The sequence below is a fragment of the Triticum aestivum genome, chromosome 1D (genome assembly GCF_018294505.1).
Source record: "Triticum aestivum cultivar Chinese Spring chromosome 1D, IWGSC CS RefSeq v2.1, whole genome shotgun sequence".
NCBI lineage: Eukaryota > Viridiplantae > Streptophyta > Magnoliopsida > Poales > Poaceae > Triticum > Triticum aestivum.
Window position 1 is genome coordinate 436925651 of NC_057796.1, and position 19673 is coordinate 436945323.

The window sequence follows — 19673 nt, forward strand, 5'->3', positions numbered from 1 at the left end:
CCCTCTCACGATCACGTTCACGGTGGCCTCGTCCTATAATCTAGGAGTGGTCGATCCAATCTCCCCACGGGGGACAACTTCCACGCACTATCTATCTTGGTTGGTTGCAACCATCTCTCCAAAACGGTTTATTATGGGAACATCACATTCTTTTGTTTTTCCTTCCAAAGATATGTGGCAAAAAAACATGGAACAAAATTGTGGAAGGCATGGTGGGATACGTGCACATGCTGTCTTTTTGTACTACAAGTGCACTTGTTGGCAAATTGCATGTGCACGTGTCATGTTTCATTTTTTCTTGAAAATTATGTTGTACACCTTTACATAAACGCTTGAATTATTGTTTCATATGTTAATAATTCCTAAATATTGAAATTCAGCATGCACATAACACATGGCATCCAAGCTTCGTCGGCGACCGCTTGGATTCGTCTGGTATATGCCCGCTATCTGGTATCGGGCAGGGGAATGTGGATCCATGCGATGCCATGCGTTTCATCTGGACCCATGTCATGCACGCCCAGCCAATCAGGCTGACAACATGTGTCGCTAGGCTTCTCGATCCTAACCATGTGCTAGTGTCCACCATGGGTAGAGATGCTCAGGTGCACAGGTTTGCTGGCACTAGTGAATGACGTCGTATCTAGGTGTGCAATATGTGTAGTTGCGTGTTGCTTTGACATACCTGCCATGCCGAGGGAAGGGACTCGTGTCACAGGTCCAACGAACTGAGGTGTGGTCAATAGTGGATGGATGGTGTTGGTGAACCTGGCAAACGGTGCATGGTTTGAGTGTAACTGGCTAGGTGTGCATGGCTGGGGGCTAGATGGCTAATGAGTGCGCATGCGTCTTGTGTACATTGTCAAGGTTGACCATTGGGTGTCTACTTGGCCACGCGTGCATGCATGGTGTGCGTCCAGTTGGCATGCGGCACCCGGGATGGGCCTTGGTTGCTAGGGTCCACATCTTGCAGCACAGAGTTCTGAAGCAGATGAAGGGGCAGGCCCCGCACACCGTTCGTAGGCCACACTTGTTTCCTCTCAATGGACAATGGCTGTGAGGCGTCCCTTCTCTTTGGTGGCACATGGCCCATATATATGGACAAAAGAGCTTAGCATCTGATTGTTACCCCATTCTCTGCTATGATTTCATATGGACGCGGTATAGATTGTGAATTCCCGATGATACTACCCTAGAAATGCGGCAAATGTCCCGAATATGGCACGCGGGACCCAATAAAGGCCGAGACCTAGCATGCGCGTTTGCATTGTTCTCCGTTGACCCGAGAGAAAGCACCGATGAAAAAGGAGGAACGGGCCCGCACTCAGTGCGCAAACCGGCCACGTTACCTCAAGGTAGCTAGATCCAAACCATGCACCCCCGCCGTATAGACTCACGTGGCGCACCACTTATGCACTAGACCCACACCACTTACGCCAGCTGTCGGTGTACAAAAGAGGGGGCGCACCTTTGTACCCCTTAACATGTGCGCAGACAGTCGGAGCCGCGCCCACGGCCGCACCAAGCAAAATAGGGGAGGTGAACCAAGGTAAAGCTGAAGCCCAAGACAAGCAAGATGACGCCAAGGCCAAAACCACAGAGAGCAGAGGGACGAAGCAGGTTTCCCCGGTAAGACCCTTGCCGGGGCAGCCTCCGCGGCCCCGGCAAGGCCCTTGCCGGGGCGGCTCGTCCAGCACTAGCAGAGCGCACCACCCTTGAGCCCTTGGTCTCCCACACCATCAACCGCGTTGGGCCCGGGCTCGGGAGGCGCCTCCATGGTGACATGCAGATCTTTGTGAAGACAAGGAACACTCAAGATCATATGAGGATTGGAAGACAACGATCCTCAGCGAGATCCTTGCCGAGGAAAGACCACAAGACCCCCGGCAAGATCCTTGCCGGGGACGACAGCGCGCCACGTCAGGACCCTTGTCGGGCCACCCGGCAAGGCCCTCGCCAAGGGCGTCAGCGGGGCCACCACCAGGCCCGCACCAATCAAGTCTCCACCGCCATTCGCATGCAGCTGCCAGCCCAACCAGCTGGGCAGGCACCTGCGTGGCAACATGTAGCTTCCAGGCCAACTCGGCACACGCCTGCGTGGCGGCATGCAGATCTTCGTGAAGGCTCCACCACCGCACCACCTCAGCTGCCTGCCTGCCTACATGGCGCCGCACGCATCGCTGGCCAGGGCGCGTGTCGAAGCGAGGGGGAGCGGCGACGGACGGGACGGGCTTCACTCCCGTCCCCGATAAAGCTAGGGGACACCTCAGCGGCGCATTAAATGCGCCTTGTCCTGTAATATGAGCGATAAACTCGTAGCACTTTATGCCTTTCCACCTCCTGTGTGCCACTCTGGCAGCCCCTTTCGACTATAAAAGGAGGCCCATGGCATAATGGAGGGGGATTCGGCTCTTTTGAACCACGCAGCTACCGCAGCTAGTTCAGGAGCTCAAGAACACTCAATACATCCACCAAAGCAGGAATAGGGTTTTACGCATCCTCGCGGCCCAAACCTGGGTAAACAATTCTTGTGCTGATTACTAATCCTGCTCTTCTCACAACCCTGCGCCCCAGCAACCGTAGAAGGGATTCTTGTGATCCCATAGGTGTCGTTCCACACCGACATCTTTGGCGCGCCAGGTAGGGGTGGCGCAATTGTGAGAATCTAGTCGAGTAGTTAGCCTAGCGTTTCTTCATCGCCATGGCTTCCAAGAAGAAGACGACCACGGCGATCGGCTCGTTGGGAGCCGAACGGCCCGTGCCAGCGCGGGCGAGCAGCGGGCCGGTCGCGGATAGGACCCGGACCGCGGTCCGCGAGCACCAGCATTGCCCTGGCAGTCAGAGCCTGGCGAGCGGCGTCGTTCGCGCGCCAGACGACTTGCCGCACGTCACCAAATCCAAAGACGGAGTTGGGCCCCCCGCAGGCAGCGCGGGGCCCTCCAGGAGTGTCGTTCTGCCACCCCCGAGCGGCGCAGCAGCCTCCAAGATGCCCACACCGGTGACCACTGCGCGCTCTTCCCATGGTGTGCACGCCGAGCAGCGTCACCAGGCCGGTAACCCTGGACACCGCCGTGGGAAGAGCCCTATGCGTCGTCCGCAGGACGAAGGAGTTCAGCATGCCCGCCGAAGTGCTGGCAAAAATGGCGCGCAGCCGCAGGGTCGTGATACAGCTCCTTCTAACGTGGTTAGAAGTCAAAGCGCGCCACGGTCCATGTAGCTGTCGCCGCCACCCACGCCAGTAGAAGCTTTGGCGCGCGCGCCGCTGCTCCTCGACTTTCGTCCAGCTGTGGAGAAGCTCGACAAGTGGAGGGCCACCATCCGGAGCCTCGTCGCCGTCGCCAACAAAGATGATCCACGACCGGCGGGACCCTCGGGCCGGCGCCCCACCGAGCCACCACATGCCAGCGCTGGGAGGACCGGGGGTGCTGCGGTCACGGTGCACTCTCCTCCTCCTCGCCAGCTGCCGCGGGCGTCGGCCCGTCGTGACGACGCTTGTGACAACATCTCTATAGCGTCGTCCGACCTGCGGACCCACCGTGACCAGCGCCAAGTTCTTTGAGAACGAGCTCACGAAGATGCTCGAACCACTATCAAGCGCCGGCGTGATACACGCCACCAGTCGGACAAGCGGGCAGGACCCACTATGGACCACCCAGCACCAGGGGGCTCCGGTGGCCTACCTTACGAGGTGGGATGCCCGGCCTTTACCCGCGAGCTGCGGTAGTTCAAGTGGCCGTCCCACCGCACGTTCAAGCCCGACGTCGGCGAGAAGTATACTGGCAAGACCCATCCGTCCGAGTTCCTCAGCATCTACACCATCGCGATGCAGGCTGCCGGAGCTCGCGACGACAAGGTGCTCGCCAATTACTTCCCGTTGGCACTACAGCCCAACGTTATTTCTTGGTTGATGCACTTGCCGGCGGATTCCATTTCTTCTTGGTCGGATCTGTGCCATGAGTTCGTTGGCGCCTTCACTTGAGGCCACCAAGCTCATGGCCAGGCTAGTGATCTCCATATCATTCCCCAGAAGGACGGGGAAACCCTATGTAAGTACATCCAGAGATTCAGCCGGGTGCAGTATAACATCCCTGACGTTAACCCCGCCGCTGTGATCAGCGCGTTCCACCAGAACATGCACAACCGCAAGATGCGCGAAGAGCTGGCGATGACCAAGGTTAAGGATGTGGCCGAACTCTATGTTCTGGCCGATAGATGCGCCCGGGCTGAAGAGGGAAGGAAGTACCCCGGCGAAGACGCCGGCGCGCAAACCGATTCTACTGTTGAAGACACCGCGACCCCGCCGAAGAAGGGCCGGCGTCGCAACAGGAAACGCAAGGGCAAGGCCATGCTTGCCATTGAAGGGTGTGACGACACCGGCGCTGCCAAGAAGGTCAAAGCAGACGACCCCGGCAAGGAGATTGCCGGATGCGTCGCCTGCCGGGCCTTAGCAGCTGCCGACAAGCCAAGGTGCTCCGGCAAGCAGTACTGCAAGATCCACCGCACCAAGGGCCACGACCTCCAGAACTGCCGGCAAGTCAAGCTGCTTGCTGAAAAGCAAAAGGCCGAGTATGAGAGGCGGGACAAGGAGAAGGGCCAAGACGGTGCCGAGGGATCCGACAGGAAGCGTGGCGCCAAGGAAGCCGCCGCGAAAAGGACAGCCAGCAAGAGAGGCCCGCCCGGGGCCGTGACAAGAAGCAAGAAGACGATGATCATGACGAGGACGACAAATCCGGCGAGCAAGAGTTCCAGAAGGCTACAGAGGCCATGTGTGTCGACGGGGGCGCCTCACTGCATACTTCTCACTGCCAGATCAGGCAGTGGGCTTGTGAGATTACAGCAGCGGAGCCGTCGTTCGACGCTAAGAAGCCACTGAAGTGGTCCAGCACGCCCCTCATCTTTGACGCCGAGGACCACCCTGACCGCACAACCGTCGTCGGGTGTTTGCCGTTGTTGGTCTCACCAACGATAGGCAACCTCAAGGTGAACAAGATGTTGGTCGACGACGGGGCGGCCTGAACTTGATCTCGCCCGTCGTGATCAAAAGGCTGCAAATCCCTGATGGAGACCTCGAGGAAACGGGCACGTTTCTAGGGGTCAATCCGGGGAGGAGCCAGTCGAAGGGGAAGGTCATGCTGCCCATGACATTTGGAGGGGAGTTGAACCACATGACGTAGAGGATTGTCTTCGACATGGTCGAGATCTCCTTGCCCTACAACGGGATCCTCGGCCGCCCGGCCCTAGCCAAGTTCATGGCGGCGGCGCACTAAGCCTACAACATGCTAAAGATGCCCGGGCCGTTGACCATCATCTCCATCCCCTCCGACAAGAAGGACACGCTGATTTGCGCCGACCAACTCTACCGGGAAGCAGCTGCAGCAGCTACTGCCAAGGCACTTGCTCGTGCCACTAAAGCCCCGAGAAAGAAGAAGACGCCCGGCAAGACCTCTCACACCCACTCTGGCAAGCACACCTCCTCCGAGTGTTGTGCTACCGTCGAGGACGTGCCAGAGAGCTATACCGGCCAGAGCAAGAAATCCAGAGCTGAGCCACGATAGACCAAGAAGGTGTCCGTCAGGGAGGATGGCACTGGAGGGGCTTTCACCATAGGCTCCACCCTCGACAGCAAATAGGAAGGCGCACTTGTCACCTTCCTGCGGGCGAACATCTACTTGTTTGCGTGGCAAGCATCCGACATCCCCGGGGTTCCCAGGGAGGTGATTGAGCACCACCTAGCTGTCTGTCCTCATGCGCGGCCCGTGAAGCAGAAGGTCAGAAAGCAGGCTCTAGAGAGGCAGGAGTTCATCACAGAGGAGATTAGAAAGTTGGAAGCGGCGGGTTTGGTGAGAGGAGTGCTCCATCCGACATGGTTGGCCATGTCGGTAGTGGTGCGCAAGGCGAATGGGAAGTGGAGGTTGTGTATTGACTACACAGATATCAATAAGGCTTGTCCTAAGGACCCCTTCCCATTGCCGCGCATCGACCAGATTGTCGACTCCACTGCCGGGTGCGATCCATTGTCATTCCTCGACGCCTACTCGGGCTACCACCAAATCTTCATGACAAGAGAAGATGAAGAGAAGACATCATTCATCACCCCATGTGGTACGTATTGCTTTTTACGGATGCCTTTCGGGTTGAAGAGTGCTGGCTCGACATTTGCGAGAGCAGTCCAAATTGGTTTTGAACCCCAGCTCCATAGAAATATGGAGGCATAAATGGACGACATAGTGGTCAAAACCAAGGACGGGGCAACTCTTGTGCAAGATCTGGAAGAGACATTCGCCAACATGCGAAAGATCAACCTTAAGCTGAACCCTGAGAAGTGTGTCTTCGGCGTTCCGTCCGGCAAGCTTCTCCGATTCTTTGTGTCGCAGCGCGGGATCGAGGCAAACCCAGACAAAATCAAGGCTATTGAACAGATCGAGACACCCAAGCAGATCAAGGATGTACGTCGACTCACCGACTGCATCGCCGCCATGAGCCGATTCATCTTCAAGTCCGCCGAGCGCGCCCTTCCCTTCTTCAATATCTTGAAGAAGGTAGGCCCGATGGAGTGGACCCCAGAATCCGAAGCAGCGTTGCAGGATCTGAGGAAATGCCTTTCCTCCACGCCAATATTGGTTGCGCCTAAACCACAAGAACCGTTGTTGCTGTATCTAGCGGCAACGAATCAAGTGGTCAGCGCCGCGCTGGTGGCACAGAGGGAGGTCGACGAGGAGGCAGTGGCGACGGCAGAACCAACGGACGGCAGGCCAAAGATTCCCCAGGCAGGACCTGGTGACGGCAAGGCAAGGCCCCCAGCAGAGTCTGACACTGTCAGGGCAACACCCACGCAGTCAAGCGAAGCGGTGCAGAAGAAGAAGATGATGCAGCACCCTGTTTACTTTGTCAGCTCCCTCTTGCAGGGGGCTAGGTCAAGGTACTCCGGTGTGTAGAAATTGCTCTTCGGCCTCCTTATGGCCTCGAGGAAGCTGCGTCATTACTTCCAAGCCCACGAGATCACTGTCATCACCCGCCTCCCGTTACAACGGATACTGCACAACCCAGATGCAACCGGAAGGATTGTGGAATGGGCCATGGAGTTGTCGAGCTTTGGATTGAAGTTTGAAAGTACCTCAACAATCCAGAGCAGAATCTTGGCGGAGTTCATTGCAGAATGGACCTCAACACCTGACGAAGAAATCCAAGAGACTGCTCTCCCCGGCAAGGAAGTGGACTGCGACTGGATCATGTAATTTGACGGGGCTTTCTCGCTGCAAGGCGCCGGTACCGGGGTGCTGCTTGTCGCACCGACCGGAGAGGACCTCTAGTACGTGGTCCAGATGAACTTTCCCAGGGAATTGTCCACAAACAACACTGGTGAGTATGAGAGGCTGCTTGCCGGACTCAGGATCGCGACAGACCTCGGGGTGAAGAGGCACATCGTCAGGGGTGACTCGCAGCTTGTCGTCAGACAAGTCAACAAGGACTACCAGAGCCCATTGAGAAGTCTACGTAGATGAAGTGAGGAAGCTGGAGGAGCGCTTTGACGATATCCAAGTGGAGCACGTTCCCCGAGCAGAGAACGACATCGCCGATTACCTGTCGAAGCGTGCTGCATTCAAGCTACCTGTGGAACCAGGTACCTTTTTGCTCCGGTTAACTCAGCCATCCGTCGAACCATCAACGGGGCGGAACAGCGAAGTAAATCAGGTCCCGGGAAGTACTTTCCTACCGAACTCCCTGGGGCTGCCGGCAAGGATGCTGTCTTGGACGCTGAGCCTGCCAAAGAGCAACTGGCTCCGGCAGGATGTCAAGCCCTGGCCGTGGAGACAGCCTTGCCCATGGCAGAGGAAATGCCTTTGGTCCTTGCCGTCGAGCCCCAGGCTCCGGCGTGGGCACACCATACTATCCGATTCCTCCAAACAGGGGAACTTCCTGAGGAGCAGGAAGAAGCAGAAAGAGTAGCCCGTCGGTCTGCCCTGTACCAGTTCGTCGATGATGTCGTGTACAGGAGAAGGCCGAACGGTGTGAAATTGAAGTGTATCCCCCGGGAGGAAGGACTGGAGCTGTTGGCAGAGATACATGGAGGCATATGTGGCTCCCACATAGGGTCGAGGGCCCTTGCCGGCAAGGCATTCCGCCAAGGTTTCTTCTGGCCCACTGCCCTCCAGGATGCGACGACACTAGTAACCAAGTGTGAAGCGTGTCAGTTCCATTCAAAGAAGCTTCATCAACCAGCTCAAGCCCTTCAAACGATCCCTCTCTCCTGGCCATTCTCGGTCTGGGGGCTCAACATACTGGGCCCTTTCGCCTGTGATGTGGGGGGCTTTGAGTACTTGTACGTTGCAATCGACAAGTTCACAAAGTGGCCAGAAGTGGAGCCAGTGAGGAGGGTGACAGCACAGTCAGCCGTCAAGTTCTTCAAGGGACTAGTTTGCGTTTTGGTGTGCCGAACAGGGTCATCACGGACAACGGCACGCAGTTCACAAGCCATACCTTCATGCAGTACATTCAAGACCTCGGCAGCAAGGTCTGTTTTGCCTCCGTGGCACACCCCCGGAGCAACGGCCAAGCAGAGAGGGCGAATGCTAAAGTGTTGCGAGGCCAGAGAACGAAGACCTTTGACAGGCTGCACAAGAGCGGAAGGCACTGGATTGATGAGTTGCCGGCGCATCTTTGGTCGATCAGGACGATGCCAAATTGAGCCACTGGTCAAACACCCTTTGCCCTAGTATATGGCGTGGAGGCAGTTCTCCCCACGGAACTCATATACGGGTCACCTCGAGTGCTCGCTTATGATGAGCTTGAGCAAGAGCAGTTGCGGCAAGATGACGCGACGCTCCTTGAGGAAGATCGTCTTCGGGCAGCTGTGAGAGCAGCACGCTACCAGCAAGCCTTGCGCCGCTATCATAGCCGCAAGGTTCATGCCCGAAGCTTTGAGGAAGGCGACCTTGTTCTTCGGCGCGTTCAGTCGGCCAAGAATTCCAACAAGTTGACGCCAAAGTGGGAAGGCCCTTATCGGGTAATACGAGTCACCAGGCCCGGCGCAATCCGCCTGGAGACCAAAGATGTTGTCCCAGTAAGCAACTCCTGGAACATCGAGCATCTTCGCAAGTTTTACCCATAAGGCGTGGCTTGCCGGGCCTTCCGGCAAGCCACCTTTTTGTACAAACTTTGCCGGCAAGGCATGTAACCCTTTGTACAAAGCCAGGCGCAGACCCTGAGCATAAATAAATGAAACGTTGGCGCCCTAAGTTATAGCATGCATGCTAGGTCGAGTCTCTTCCAAGGTTAGGGTTGATAGTGCTTAGCGGCGACTAACCCCTAGCCTAGACGTCGAGTGCGCGTCTCTCTGTCTTTTTCTGTCCTCTTTTGGTTCGCAGGGCACATGAGCACTTCTGCTGAGCTACTTGGAAGAAAGGGCACGGACCGGCGTCCTAACCCCGGCCATGAAGATCGCCACCCGGTTTGGCAGATCAAAGGGGTCCGGAATACTGTCGCCATCGGAACAGCCCCCAATCCGGCCATCTTGTAACTGATATAACGACTCGGTCTCTCCAGTCGATGACTCATCGCCGGAATAAACGACGGTCGCACCACCAGATTCCGATCTATCCTCAGATTCACCTCCATGGATAACTCCCACGAAGTCACGCTTCATGATAGGCTTGACCCGGGCAGATCTCCCACGCTGAGCCGTTTCGACGAGGTCGGTGCAGATGTCCGGCTCAGGGCCTGGTTCACCGATCTTGCCAATGAAAACGTGTATGCCACCAAAGGGGACCCGGTACCCGTACTCGATTGAGCCGGCCTCCGAGCCCCAGCCTGCATCGTCGATGTAGAGCTTGCCGCGACGACTCTTGGTCATCCGGCCCACAGCGTAACCCTTGAGTCCTTCGAAGCTGCCCTCCAAGAACTTGAAACCATCGTGCGATAGCCCCACGGTGGACGCCAACTGTCGTGGTTTTGTCACGGCAGATGTCCTAGAGAAAGGACTTAGTCGTGGAGCCATCACTACGGGTTAACTGGAAGGGGTTAAAGCGGACAAGGGACGCAAGAGAGTTTTATTCTAGTTCGGCCCCTTCGATGAAGGTAAAAGCCTACGTCTAGTTGTGATGGCATTGATGGGGTTTCGATGACCAGGGAGCGAATAGGCTTTGCCTGGGTCTCAAGTTGTTGTCTGTGGTCCCTGAACCGCCGCCGGGTCGTCCCCTTATATACATGGGTTGACGCCCGTCGGTTTACAGACTGCGAGGCCGGCTCATAATCGTGTCCGGCTCGGTCTCTGCTACACATATCTTACAACACAAATTTACATCTCAATGCCAGTTTGTGTCTACATGCCTTAAACCGGCTTTGGGCCCTGGGCCTTCATGAAGCGTCACCATCTGTCTTCATGGGCTTTAGATACAGATGAACTACTTATGAAGTTAACCCGGCCTCTCCTGGCCGGTTTACGCCCAGTGGTAATATCCCCAACAGGTGGTGAAAGCTATGAACTCGCAGCCACACCAGAACACACAGCTGAGGAGGTAGAACGCGTCGAAGGGGTTGGTGAAGTGGGCAAGGATAGCAACCACAACCCCGTTGTGGATGGCCTCCTCAACTCAGTACATCCTTGGAGATCCCTGGGGAGGTGCCCGTAGCCGGCCCTAAGGAAGAAGTCAGTGAACCCCCTTGCGCCCTCCACCTTGACAACATCCACACACGAAGGGTGCTCTCGACGTACACCCCGGCGGGGTAGAGCATCTCCGGCACGGTGGGGGGGGGGGAAGCGCTAGGTTGGCCTGGTGTACTGCATGGCTGCGGCAGGCTGGTTCTTGGGGCTGTTTGTGGTGAAGAAGAAGAAGAAGGGCAGACGCAAAATGAAGGTGGGAGAGTATGGGAGATGGATGAAGGGTGTGATAGGAAGAGGAACATGATAGGTGGCTTAAATAGCCACCGTGGCAGTAATGGGGTCAAATGTGAACAAGTTTTCCACCCACCGCGGCATCGGGAGTGTACACGCGTGGGAAACTGTAGTGTGAATCTAAATGCGAAGTTTAAGTGCTGCCCTATGTGCCGTCGGCTGGGTCAAGCGGGGACGGCTCTGCGGCGCGTGCTCCTTCGCGTATGTGCACGCATGCAACATAGGCTAAAGTGGACGCATGCATGCAACCGCATGCAACGTAGGCTTGCTCGGGCGCATGCAACGGCGGTGGACATCGCTCGGTCCAACGGGTGGGCTTCTTTACACAGCCCAATGACGCGCATGCATGGCAGCCCACCCTTGAGCGCAGAAAAAAAAACATGCGCAGAAAAAAAACTACGTAAGTATTATATGATTTATCGACGCGAAAGCCGTAGAAAATCCTAACAACGTCAAAAAGCTATGAAACTTGGAAAGGATGCTAGTCATGTTGGTACAAGGTTGTTGGTCCACTTCAAGGATGTCGACAAAAACATGTTTCGAGACGGACCCTTCCCGTCCTACCCGAAAGGCCAGGATGTAAGTCCAATGAGATCAACACTTGTTCATGTTGGCCAATGTGGCACTGACCGTCGAAGGAGATAAAGATTGATACTTGTTCATGTGGGCCCATATTATTTTTACATTTGGTGTCGATAGAACACAAAAAATAAACACGACTATATGCTTTTAGGTCTTCACCCTCCCCAATTTGTTGGCCAACTCAGCAGGTTTTGCCTTAATATGCCACCTCTTTCTGTAAGCTACAATTGTTGTGCTTTTGGAATGCTGGTTCTCTTTCCTGCAGAACGGGCATTTATAGCGACCATTACGCCGGTACACAATCTTTGCAGCCATGAGCCACTTGAAGATTTTCTTTCTGATAGCTTCCCTCAGCTGTAGGTAGTTCTCCCATTCTTCCAAATCTGCAATCTGGTATTAGAAGAAAAAAAATCTCATGCCAGCGAATTGTACATTATATCAAAGGCAGGCATAAATGGATTGTTTTTTCTTTGTATTGGTTTTCTAAAACTTTGCTTATATGAACGATAGGCATAAAATGGAATACAAATGATCCATTCATCTAAATTTGCAAACCCTAGGACTGATAACCGTACGATTAATAAAAAAAGCGAACAGTACGATTGTCCATACGAATAGCGAGGAATAACAAGAGAGCAATTTCTAGGGTTAACTTCGAGAAGGAAAATTCTAGGGTTAATCTCTACACACACTAACTGATTCGTCGCCGTTGGTGCTGTATTGGACCAGCTGCGGCTGCGAATCGGCGGGGACGACGTCCTTGTCGACCAGTTCCTTCGTGGGGTCCACATCCACCGCAGGGAGCGCACCAGCCACGCCCCCTCCTCTGGCAGGTTGGATCATCCTCGCCGGCAAGAATGTGGGCTTTTTGGCGGCGGCGAGTAGTGGGCGGCGACGGAGACGTGGGTGGATAGGCAGAGGCGACCGAATGCTGGAGGCGGGAGCGAGATTTGGGGAGTGAAAATTCAATTTGTTTGGGAGAGAGAGGTCAAGGCCGCGCACAATTCGCCACTTTTGAAATTTAGGTAGAAACATGCACGTACACGGCATCGTGCACACCCAGAGATTTGCCCGAACCAACCAATCAACCAACCAAGCAAAAGAAAAAGTGCACAATGTCGGTCCACAAACGTGGCAACATAAAACAAACACCAAAATAGGGTGTTAAAAAAAGAACACCAAAATAGGAGGGACATTTGTTTTGTTTTGCGCAGTACTACTAAATACTAGAAGGGAGAACTACTGAAAAAAATACTAGAAGGGACAGTTGGCACATTTAATTTCACATGGCATCTAGCTTTTTTGTTCATCGCTAGCTATGTTGTACTGATTAGGTAAAATGAATGCATAATTATTAAACCCTAGCTATTGTCAAAGTTTATCGGTGTGTGTCTACGTGGCCAAGTGTGCTTGCACGGTGTGGGTCCAGGTGAGTGTGATGCACGGGACGGGCCTTTGTGGTTAGGGCCCACATCAAGCGGCACTGAATTTTGAGGAAAGTGAAGGAACGAGCCCCGCACACCGTCCGCATGCCGGACTTGTTCCCTCCCATTGGCTAGATACAACATGCGATATGGCCTCGTTTACACTTAGCCCGCGTGAGGGTTTATGCATGCCCCTCTTGGTGCTTGACCATACCCTTCATGGCTCATTTGATGAGACCACGCTAGGCCACGTGATGCACCGCCTAGGCACAAACCGGACGCGTTACTTCTCGGGAGCTAGATCCAAACCATGCACCCCCGCTGTTTAGACCCAAGTGGAGTAGCTCCTAGACACATGACCCGTGACACTTGTGCCAGCCCCTGAACCATGCATCCCCGCCGTGTAGACTCATACGTGGCCATGTGTGCATGCATGTTGTGGTTCCAGCTGAGTGCGATGCACGGGGCGGTCCTTGGTTACTAGGTCTAACATATCGCGGCAACAAGATTTGAGGCAAATGAAGGAACGGGCCCCGCACTCCCTTCACAAGACGGACACATTCCCACTCTGTGGCTTGATCCAGCATGGGATATGGCCCCGGTTGCCCACAGCCTATGTGAGGGCCTACACATGCCCCTCTTGATGTTTTACCACACCTTCTAGGGGTTGTATGATTACACTTGCACCAGGTCCCGTGAATTTTCGGCCCCTCGCGAATTTGCATGGATTATAACGGCAGCTGACGAGCATCATAGCCTAGGGAACGGCGTCGAGGCCACCCCTCCCTTTGGTAGCATATGGTGCATATATGGACCAAAGAGCTTAACATGGGGCTTTCATCCCAATCCTTGCTATGATTTTATGTGGCCGTCGTAGATCTTGAACTTTCGAGGTTATAACCCTAGAAATGCGGTAAATGTCCCGAATATGGGAGGGAGGGGGAGGGGGGCGAGAAAGGCCACGCATTTCTTTGGCAAGACAAACAAGTTTTTTAAATAAGGATTTTTAGCATGTTTTAATAAGGATTTTAAAATTTCAAATTACAAGGTGCTTATTTTTTCCTAAAACAAAGGTGTTGTAAACGCACAAAGCTCCTCATTGAGCCTCTCACCATCACGTTCAAGTTGTACTCACCCTAAAATCAAGGAGATGTAGATCGAATCTCCCCACAGGGGGCAACCTCCACCTAGTAGCTAAATATGGTTAGTTGAGAATTTCTCCCCAAGTTGTTTTTTGAGGCAAAATCACATTCTTCTTTTTTCCTCCAATTTTGTGGCGAAATACATGGAAGAAAAACCATGGGAGGCACGGTCGAACGAGTGCACCTGTTTTCCCCCTCCAAAAGTGCACTAGTTGCCATATTGCATGTGAACGTGTCACCTGTACAAACAATTGAAATGCCATTTTTATTTTGTTAACAATTCCTAAATATTGAATTTCAGCATGCACCTACCCCAAGGTGGTTAGGTCAAATTTATCTTATCCAAGCCTCGCCAGCGACCATGCAGATTCTTGTACCATGCACGTGCTGCTCCGGGCCTCCGGCGTCCGGTACCGGACAGGGGAATCTGGATGTGATGCAATACAATTCATGTTGACCCATATCATGCACCCTTAGCCAACCAGGCCGACAACATGCACCTCTAGCCACCTCGATCTAGACCATGCGGTAGTGTCCACGATGGGCAAAGATGCTCAGCTGGACATGTTTGCTGGCACTAGTGCATGATGCCCAATCTCGGTGTGCAAGACGGGTAGCCATGTGTCGCTTTGACCTGCTTGGCATACGGAGGGAGGGACTTGTTGGAGAACTAACGAACTGAGGTGGGGTCAAGGGTGGATGGATGGTGTGGGTCAACTTGGCTAAAGGGGAACGGTTTGAGGCCATTTGAACAATGTATGCCATGGCTATGGTCATGAGCTGGCTCACTTGCCTTACCACGAAATTTTACATAAGGGGATAGTGTAAACTTAAAAATTTTGAGTTTTATTTTTGGATATCCTGTTTGTTACATTTATGGCACCGTGTACAACAAATTTGGGGTTATTTTGGAGATATGGTCAAAAAAATCACTTCATTACAAACAGATCGTTTGGTCTCACTTAAGCGAGTTTTTCAAACAAGGTGGTTTTTTTGACCACATCCAAATCACCTTAAATTTTGTACACGTGATCTCTTTCATTAAAATAGACAGAATATGAAAGTTTGCCATTTTTTTTAAATTTTATATAATTTATAGTGGCTCAGTGAAACTCGGGTACATACCTCTGACTTTACCTTAAGGGGACAGTGTAAACTTCATTATTGTTGAATTTTCTTTGATAATCATGTTTGTTACATGTATGTGGCAATGCAAAAAAAAGGGTGATTTGGAGATGGTCCAATCATAAACATGTGACCATATACAAAAGAAAAAGCCCACCTCTAACAGGACATTTCAGACCCCACGGTCTGCATACGACTAGAAACCCAACCATATGGGCCAGGATGCAGGCCCATGGGATATTGATTTCTCCTGATAGTAGGCCCAACAGGGCATACACGAAACTGGATACGAAACTTGCTGTTTCAGTGAGAGAGGCTCATGCAAATGGTTTCTCAGCCGCATATATAAGTAGGTGCGTGCGCATATCGCTTGGCGAGGTGGGACTAAACTCCCACCACCAGTCAGTTGCGCCCGGTGCGTCTCAGCGTTGTGATGTCCCACGCGAACCTCACCCGCATGCTGGACCACGCGTCCCTGTAGAAGGTTGGGCTGGCCCATCTTGTATGCATATCCTTTTTCTTTTTTGATTCTCACATATTCTCTTTCATTTATTATTACACAGTTCTAAAACAAAGGTGCTCCTGGGTACCAACAAGTCTGGCATGAGGATTTCCCTCTGGATGTAAATTGTGCGTGACCGCCGATTTGGTCGGTCCCTAGAAATTGGAATGCAAGGTGTTCCATGTCAAAAAAAACAAAGGTTGTTGTAAACACACAAAACTCCTTCTTCAGCCTCTCACCATCATGTTCACGTTGAACTCACCCTAAAATCAAGGACAGGTCGATCTAATCTCCCCACCGGGGGCAACCTCCACGAAGTAGCTAAATATGGTTACTTGAGATTTTCTTCCCAAGTCGTTTTTTGTGGGGAAAATAAATTTTTCTTTTTTCCTCCAATATTTGTGGCGAAATACATGGAACAAAAATCATGGGAGGCACGGGGGCTACCTGTTTTTTTCCTCCAAAAGTGCATTTGTTGCCAAAATGCATGTGAACGTGTCATATTCCACATTTTCCTTAAAACATGTTGTACACCTGCACAAACAATTGAATTGTCGTTTCCATTTTGTTATCAATTCCTAAATCTTGAATTCCAGCATGCACCTATCCCATGGCGTCTCATCCAAGCTCCCACATCAACCGCGCAGATTCTTCTACCATGCACGTGTGCTGCTCTGGCGTCCGGTACAAGAGAGGGGAATCTTTATCCGATGTGATGCAATTCATGTCTACCCATAGCATGCACTGCTAGGCAACCGGGCCAACAACATGCACCGCTAGCCGCCTCGATCCAGACAATGGGCAAAGATGCTCAGCTGGACATGTTTGTTGGTACTAGTGCATGATGCACCAATCTCGATGTGTAAGACGTGTAGCCGTGTGTCGTTTTAACATGCTTGGCGTACCGAGGGAAGGGACTCGTCGGAGATCCAACGAACCGAGGTGGGGTCAAGGGTGGATGGATGGTGTGGGTCAACTTGGCTAAAGGTTTACGGTGGGTGTCTACGTGGCCAAGTGTGCATGCATGGTGTGAATCCAGCTGTGTGTGATGCACTGGACGGTCCTTTTTGGATAGGGCACACATGAAGCGGCAACGAATTTTGAGGAAAATGAAGGAACAGGCCCCGCACTCCGTCTGCATGCCGAACTCGTTCCCTCCATTGGCTAGATCCAGCATGCGATATGGCATCGTTTCCACATAGCCCACGTTAGGGCTTATGCGTGCCGCTCTCGGTGTTTGACCACACCCTTCATGGGTCATACGACGAGACCATGCCAGGCCCCGTGAAACCCCGCCTAGGCACAAACCAAACGCATTACCTCTTGGTAGCTATATCCAAACCACATGTAGACCCGCCGTCTAGACGCACGTGTGGAGCATCACGTAGACGTTTAGACTCATACGTGGACATGCATCCTTTTGGTAGACGTTTAGACTCATGCGTTACCTCTTGGTAGCTAGATCCAAACTGGACTCACACCACTTACGCCAGTCCCCGAACCATGCATCCCCGCCGTTTAGACTCATACGTGGACATGTGTGCATGCATGTTGTGGGTCCAATTGACTGTGATGCACGAGACAGGCCTTGGTTACTAGGTCTAATATCACGTGGCATCGAGATTTGAGGCAAATGAAGGAACGGGCCCCGCACTCCTTTCACAGGACGGACGCATTCTCTCTCGATGGCTTGATCCGACATGCGATATGGTCCCATTTGCACACAGCCTATGTGAGGGCCAATGCATGCCGCTCTCGATGTTTTACCACACCCTCTAGGGTTTGTACGATGACACCACGCCAGGTCCGGTGAATTTTTAGCCCCTCACGAATTTGCATTGATTATAACGACAGCAGATGGGCATCATAGCCGTGGAGAACGGCATCAAGGCCACGCCTCCCATTGGTAGCATATGGCACATATATGGACCAAAGATCTTAACATGGTGCACTCATCCCATTCCCTGCTATGATTTAATGGTGGCCGCGTAAGATCTTGAACTTTCGAGGTTACAACCATAGAAATGCGGTAAATGGCCCGAATATGCGAGGGGGGCGAGAAAGGCGACGCAATTACCTACCCCCATTATTGAAGTTTGTTTTTTCTGGAAAGAAATAAATTTTTATAAATAAGGAATTTTCAGCACTTATTAATAATGATTTTATAATTTCACATTGTAAGGTGCATTTTTCTCTCTAAAACAACGGTGTTGTAAACACACAAAACTCCTCCTTGAGCCTCTCACCATCATGTTCGCGTTGAACTCACCCAAAAAGGATTTCCCTCTTTTTTACTGTTTTCCTTTGTTTATGTTTTTTAGATAAAAGGATTTTGCTTTGTGTTTTTTATTAGTAACATAGGGTTTTACTTTGTGACTGGTAAGCGGCATGTGGGCCTGTTTGGTAGTTTCTTTACGAACTGGACCCACGGGTCGTTATTTTCTGTGCTTGACACGGATAGGGTCCGCGTCATCACCCCCATCACCCACACACCCCCGCCCCCTCACCCCACCCTCCCCACAAACCACCCCGCCGCGACCCCGCCGCCTACTCGCCTGGCCGCTCTCGACGGTTGGAGCAGAAGAGCGCGGAGTGAGATTAGCAGGCCGCCAGCGAGCACCTAGCGACTACCGGCGACTAGGTGAAGTGAGAAACCCTAACTTGTAATCTTCGACTTCTTTGTTCCTTGTTGTGTTGCCATTTCGGGAGTTGGATATGGTTTTCAAAGTCAGAGATTAGATAGTTAGGAATTTTAAATCGGAGGTTAGATGGAAGGCAATGCATAGATTGAAGGAAGTTTTCTACATCAGTGGCTTGCTGGGTATTTTTTCTAGGGTTTCGGTATTCCAGGGTGTTCATAACAATGAACAAGTGCAGATGCGTAACACAATAGCAGCAAATTTCAGCAAACAGTCCTTTGAAAACTTAAAATAATATTGGCCTTGTGTAGTGGCGAATCCAGGAAGAAACCAGAGGGTGGGCTCAAAACTTATAAGCTGGGCTAGTGGATTAAATTCCTTTTTAGGCCGAAATTAGGTTGGGTTTAGTAACGCAGCCATTAACTTGTAGTCCTAGATTGCAAGTCAACTAAACATTTCTCAGAATAATATTTACTATAGTGTTTTTTAATGCAGAATATGAAATTTTGATCCAAATATTTGTATCTTTGTAGGGAAATAACAATAACCTCTTAATTCTGTTGCCCAAATTAGTTCATATTTTAAAGATTATAAATGTGAGGGCGTACAATATATCAGAGTTTTTAGGAATTATTTTAATCTTTATTTTGTGTGCTTATGTAGTACCAGGAAAAAGTGAAGTAAGTTCATTTTCTCCAATATGACAGACAAGTGGCTAATTGAGTTTGTTACCCTGACGATCCTTCGTCCGTCCAGAACAGATTTTTTTTGTTTTTCAAGGAACATATTGTTGGATACGGATGTATGTAGATGGGCTGTATGTTGAAGGCGTGCGTGTGTACATTCGGGTGGGCCGAGTAACAGCAGTAGTAGGATTTATGTTTTGATAGGACTTTTCTCAGAGATTACTGCTCAGTCTCAGACACTACCTTAGTTGTGCTGCAGAGGAGGAAGGGCCAATGTCGCGCGTCGACGCTCGGGGTGAGCCCATGCTGCCGGTCGAGGATAAAGAGAAGGACATGTCTGAACAAGCTGTGGTGCGGCGGGCACGCGCTGCTTTGCGGGGTTATGAGGAGTGGAGGGCGAGCCACCTGCTCAGTTCAGGTGTATGATTGTTGATTACTGATGCAGTACCTTCGTTGATTATACTGTACGATTGTTGCCTAGTGTGTTTACATGAATAAGCCCTTTTCTTAAAATCTCATCCTTTGCTTTTCTTCATTTTATTTTGTTTACACAGGTGGTGTGCATAGCCTGTCGACAGGACTGCAACAGGCCCGATGCTGATGGGTTGACATTTACCATCAGGCTAGATGGGGACACTTCAGCTGTGGTATAAATAATCATGTCAATTTTTACTTGTCTTGT